This window comes from Otolemur garnettii, unplaced genomic scaffold (assembly GCF_000181295.1).
Source record: "Otolemur garnettii isolate 467f Iridium unplaced genomic scaffold, OtoGar3 scaffold00174, whole genome shotgun sequence".
Lineage (NCBI taxonomy): Eukaryota > Metazoa > Chordata > Mammalia > Primates > Galagidae > Otolemur > Otolemur garnettii.
The window spans coordinates 1462211-1468482 of NW_003852569.1; the positions used below are offsets into that span (position 1 = coordinate 1462211).

A 6272-nucleotide genomic window follows, 5' to 3' on the forward strand; every position below is an offset into this window, starting at 1 on the left:
AAGTAGCTGGGACCACAGGCGCCCGCCACAACGCCCGGCTATTTTTTGGTTGCAGCCGTCATTGTTGTTTGGTGGGCCTGGGCTGGATTCGAACCCGCCACCTTGGGTGTATGTGGATGGCGCCTTAGCCACTTGAGCCACTGGCACCGAGCCCCCTTCTCGGTGTCTCTTAAATAATATTAATTTAATTCAAAGTTAAATTAAATTACTCTTTTCTACGAAATCATGCAACTCACAGTGAAGTCTTGAAGACCACTGAAGTTTCTGCTCATGCATTTCTTTTCTTTTCTTTTTGCAGTTTTTGGCCGGGGCTGGGTTTGAACCCACAACCTCCAGAATATGGGGCCGGTGTCCTACTCCTTGAGCCACAGGCACTGCCCTGCTCATGCATTTCTTATAAAACATATTTTGAGAGCAGAGAATTTAACTGCTTCTTGCTGAAAGCTAATAAAGAACTTTTCTTCTTTTAGAAACCCAGTCTGAAAATTTCCTTGGGATTTTTCTCACTTCCTGCATCTCTAGGAAAGTCCCCAGCTCTTCCAAACATAAAAAGGTAACAAATAATATTCCTAAATAAAATCTGTCTGCAGCTTCTACGTTCCCTACTTTTTATTGGACACCAATCAAACATAAATCTCTATTTGTACTTTATTTCATGACAATTTCCTATCAAGCTGGGCATCTCAGTATTCTGCTTTCCAACCACGCATGGTGACTTTCCTCTCCTTTTCTTTTCATTTCTTTCCTTTCTTGTTTTTTTTTTTTTTTCTCTTTTTGAGACAGAGTCTCACTTAGTCACCCTAGGTAGAGTGCCGTGGCATCACAACTCACAGCAACCTCAAACTCTTGAGCTTAAGCAATTCTCTTGCGTCAGCCTCTCAAGTAGGTGGGACTACAGGTGCCCAACACAATGTCTGGCTATTTTTGTTGTTGTTGTTGTTGTTGTTGTTATTGTTTTAGCAGGCCCCGGCCTGGTTCAAACTCACCAGTTCCAGTGTATGTGGCCAACACCCTAGCCACTGAGCTATGGGTGTGAAGCCTCTTTTTTTTTTTTTTTTTTAATTGCAGTTTTTGGCTGGGGCCAGGGATGAACCTGCCACCTCCGGTATATGGGACCAGCACCCTACTCCTTGAGCCACAGGCACCACCCAGCCTCTTTTTTTTTTTTTTTTTTTGAGACCGAGCCTCAAGCTGTCGCCCTGGGTAGAGTGCCATGGCATCACAGCTCACAGCAACCTCCAGCTCCTGGGCTCAAGCAATTCTCCTGCTTCCACCTCCCAAGTAGCTGGGACTACAGGCACCCGCCACAACGCCGGGCTATGTTTTTTTGGTTGCAGCTGTCACTGTTGTTTGGCAGGCTGGGCTGTATATGAACCTACCAGCTCAGGTATATGTGGCTGGCACCTGAGCCACTTGAGCCACAGGTGCTGAGCCAAGATGCCTGTTTTTTAAAGAAACTTGGCATTGTTTCCCATGAAGCTGATGTGTACCTGATGCACTCCCGATCTAGTCCTCCCCAATTCCCATCCCAACACATACTGTCAACCTCACAGTGAACCTGAGTGCTGAGTGACTGGGTCTGTATCTTAGTGAAATGATACCACAGAGGGCATCCACAACTCACTTCTTCTGAAGACATATTGAAATCATTTCTCTGCCTTGACATTTTCCAAGCTACAGTTGGTTCCAATTTTCAACATGGCAGAAACTATAAGCCAAAGGAAGCAAATAAGTGTTTCCATAAACTCTAGAAAAGAAACATTCTCCTGCTACCTAACTGTGAAAAGCCCAGTTTGGGGACTGCCATTAACTTTTGACTTTCTTAGAAATCCATATGGAGGCTGGCACCTGTGGCTCAAGTGGCTAAGGTGCCAGCCACATACACCTAAGGTGGCCGATTCAAATCCAGCCCAGCCCACCAAACAACAATGATGGATGCAACCAAAAAAAAAAAAAAATAGCCAGGCATTGTGGCAGGCACCTGTCGTCCCAGCTACTTGGGAGGCGGAGGCAGAAGACTCACTTGAGCCCAGGAGTTGGAGGTTGCTGTGAGCTGTGATGCTACGGTACTCTGCCCAGGGGGACAGCTTGAGGCTCTGTCTCAAAAAAAAAAAAGAAATCCATATGCAGAAGATTCAATTTGTCTAAGTTGGCTACTGAAGACTGGGGTTGTTCTTAGGGGCACCTCTATTAAGGTCCAATTTCTTCAATATGTCCGACTGAACTGGCTTTCAGACTCCTCCCTGTTGTATTATAGAGGCACATGTGAATTGATTTCTAAGGACTTGATTGAGATTATTTGTTCTATTGCTTTGGTTTCCTATCAGTCCACTATAAAGTGGCTCAAACCACTATCAAGATGGTTCAAACGAGAGATCACAGCTATTGCTTTAGGAAATCTGTGTGTTAGCTGATGACAGCAAGAAGTTACAACACTATCCAAATTCATATGGGCAGTCCCTCTTTAGCACAGGGAATACATCTCTAGAAATAGGTGTGCTAACTGTACAGATCTTTTACCAGTGCTGTAAGGTGGCAGAGTTTTCTTCAGATCCTCTGAAGTTATAAAATGCCCTTGCCCATCATTTCTTCCATCGATCAGTACTTCAACTGTTCATCAGTTTTCTCCACTGTGGCACAGTTAGGTTACTTTTTATGATGTCAAAAGATTTACTCCATTCCCTAGTTGCCTGTTGATCTGTACCCTCTGTTTCCTCACCCATTTCCTCTAAGGTGCCTCCAAAGCCTGTAAAACTCCTATTTTTACATTCAACATGATAGTCTTCCTTTATTTCTTTGTGACAGGTATAGCACTATCACTCATTTTGCTAGCCATTATGGGTCAAAACTGTCTCCCAAGGCACAAACTAAATGACAGAAAAATAGGTTCTAGAGGAGTAAACAACACATCACAGAACTCAAGCAGCTCAAGCAGCAGCTTCACAACTCCCATTCCGGCCCAAGATGCCATCACCCCTCACCTGGATTATTGCAATTGCCTCCTAACTGGTCTCCCTGCATCTGCCCCTGCCCTGCCCCTGCCAGTTATTCTCCGCAAGCAGCCAGCGTGATCCTTTAGAAACATCAGTCAGGCTACGTCACTACTCAGCTGTATCTAAATGCTCCAGCAGCTTTGCTTTCACTAGTAGTAAAACATAAGGTTTGCTTCACTTTCTTCAGGTCTTTGCCCAAATGTCACCTTAATGATGAGGCCTTCTCCAACCATTTCACATACAACAGTAACTTCGCCGCGCCTGCACCATACTGCCAATTCCCACACCCTGCCCTTTTCCTTTCCATAGCACCTATCACTGTATCATATATTATATATTTGTTTGTAAACATGTGGCATACTGTGTTTTCCCAAGACAGCCCAAGATTTCCCATTCCACACACTCTCATACAATGTGACATTTCCACTACTTCCTTTGAGAGGTGAGGGCCTATGTTCCGCCTTCCCCTTGAGTTGAGGTGGGCCTGTAACTATAATGAAAATGATGCTATGTGACCTCTGAGGCTAGGTCTCAAAAAAGCCATAAAATCTCTGACTGGTCCTCTTGGGACACTGGATTTTAGAGCTTAGTCTCTATGATATGAGGAAGCCTGGACCTCATGGAGAGGACATTTGTACATGTTCTGGCCTACAGCCCTAGCTACAGTCCAAGCCGATAGTCAGCCTCAACTTCCAGACATGTAAGGACACTTTTGAGACTTTCCCAGCCAATGAATAAGAGACTCCAAGTGAGAACCTGTTTAGTAGCCTAATAACCTCCCAGAACCATGAAAGACAATAAAATTGTTTTAAGCCTCTACGTTTTGGGGCCATTTGTTATTTAACAATTTGTTAATATGTATATTTTGTGTCTTCTCCCTCTTCTAGGGTATAAGTCCCACAAGTTCAAGGATTTTGTTTTTCTTTTTTTTTTTTTTGAGACAGAGCCTCAAGCTGTCCCCCTGGGTAGAGTGCCGTGGCATTACAGCTCACAGCAACCTCCAACTCCTGGGCTCAAGCGAGTCTCCTGCTTCCGCCTCCCAAGTAGCTGGGACCACAGGCGCCCGCCACAACGCCCGGCTATTTTTTGGTTGCAGCCGTCGTTGTTTGGCGGGTCCGGGCTGGGGATTCAAACCGGCCACCTTAGGTGTACGTGACTGGCGCCTTAGCCAGTTGAGCTATAGGCGCTGAGCCAAGGATTTTGTTTTTCTTTGTTGCTGTACTCTGTTTGTACAATTTGTGTTTTGTGGCTTAATCCCATAATTTTACCGTGGTCTTTTCCAGATTAGGTTTGGATTAGGTTCATTAGGATTAGTGATACCTCCAGTTTGAATAACAAAGTTCTTCCTAAGAATGACTAGCTAGAATCACTCATAAGGTTTTGGGATGAAATGGACACAGTGGCTGGCCTGTAATCCTAGCACTCTGGGAGGCCAAGGAGGGTGGATTGTTTGAGCTCAAAAGTTCTAGACTGGCTTGAGGAAGAGCAAGATCCCCCCTTACTACAAATAAAAACAAAATTAGCTGGGCATGGTGGCAGAGGCCTGTAGTCCCATTGTCTCAGCTACTTGGAAGGCTGAGGCAGGAGGATTTCCTGAGCCCAAGAGATTGAGGTTGCCGTGAACTATGATGATGCCATGGCACTCTACTCAGGGTGAAAAATGAGACTGTCTCAAAGAAAAAAAAAAAAAAAGAGAGAAAAACAAAAAGAAAAAAAAATAGGATGAAATGGAATGAAAATGGGTGATGGCAGCGCGTGTGGGCGCACGTGCACTAATTCAGGTGTGTACACTGGGAAGCCTACCTACCCTGCCTATTTTCAGTCTGGTGGTTTTAACGCAGTATGTATATAAAGAATAAATATGGTTCTGGAGTCCTCCATTCTTGCACCAAGTACTCTGAATTAGCATTTCCTTTGGAGCAAATTTGTATATTGCTTAAAGAGCAAACATTCTCAAATACTCAAGAAAAATACTAAAATTTTATCATCTTAGGAGGCAACAAAGAGAAAAAATTTCAACTACCTGGAGAAGAAGTTAGTTTCTTTGGGGGAAAAGGAACAGGCGGACGGTCTTGAATGGACCAATTTATTTGGGACAATCCATTTCAGCCTTGACGTGAGCAGAAAGCGTATGGGTTTGTCGGAATGGGGATCTCCGTCGGTTCACAACAGTATCAAAGCAGTTTCCATCACTACAATTGCCTTGATAAATAACCCTGTGCAACTTCTTTCCCGAATCCAGAAAAACTTGACAGTAAAAATGGTTTTTTAAAGTTCTTCACGCATGCAAGGCCGCCACCGCGGGGCTCCGTGGCTGAGGGTCCTCGAGGAAGAGTGAGCGCCTTTTGCTCTCCGTGCCCCTGACAGTGGCTGGTGCCCCCGGGCCTCGCATCCGGCCTGGAGAGTGGACTTCTCTTGGTTGGGGAGCAGCTTGGGTGGAAAATGGGGAGACTTCCAAAATTTCCCTTAAAAGTCTAGGTAAGTAAATTGAGGAATATTTTCTTTGAGGGTTCCATTTTTCTCACCAAAATTTACATATTGCTTCTGAAGCTAATTATTCTTTTATTATTAAATTTTTTTTTCTTTATTTATTTGCCGCCCCAGCCAAACTTGACTAGAAAAGAAGCCCGGGTAGCCGTTTGGATGAGCCCATGACGTGCCGCGCACTGCAGCCAATTGTAGGGCCACGAAAGGAGGAGGGCGGAAGTGACGAGCCGTATCCCTCCGCGGGGCGAGAGGGTCGGTGGGGGGAGTCGGCGTCTCTCTGCTGCCGGGGGGCTGTAACACTCGGGAGAGTTGGCCCCCCCACCCCCTCCCACGGGGCCCCCCCCGCCCCCCTCGGAAAAAAAATCATCCCAAATCACTCGAACCCGAGGGAGGCTTGCTTTCACCCGCGGGGAGACGAGATTTCAACGGTTCCCTCTTCTTCGTCTCCCCCCGAGCCCCTGTTCCCTCCCCTCCTCCCACCCCTTCTGCCGGCGCCGGGTGCAAGGTCCCTTTAAGGCGACGGCGCCTTCCTCGGGTCAGACTACCGGCGGCGACGACCACGGGAGGTGAGTAAGCGAGCGAGCCTCCTCTCCCCACCCCCTTCTCCCGGGGGTTCCGTTATCTTTTCGCTCGGCGAGGCGTTCTGAGACGAGACAATAAGAGGGGGATGGGACGGGTGTAGTTGGGGGCGGGGGGCAGTGGTGCGCGCCCCCGCCCACCGCGAGTGGCGGCGCGGCCCGCGGCAGTGGTGACTGTGGGGCGCGACGCGCGCGCGCGCCCGGCCGGGGCCCC

At 47.1% G+C, this 6272-nt stretch overlaps 1 protein-coding gene across 1 annotated transcript in view; it reads left to right on the forward strand.

Annotated features, from left to right (window-relative positions):
• The first annotated feature begins 5795 nt into the window (after positions 1-5795).
• POGZ (pogo transposable element derived with ZNF domain) overlaps positions 5796-6272 on the forward strand; it is a 73212-nt gene continuing 72735 nt past the window's right edge. Inside the window, exon 1 of the mRNA XM_012811761.2 lies at positions 5796-6046. The gene's annotated coding sequence lies outside the window, so the exon portion shown is untranslated. The remainder of the gene's footprint in view (positions 6047-6272) is intronic.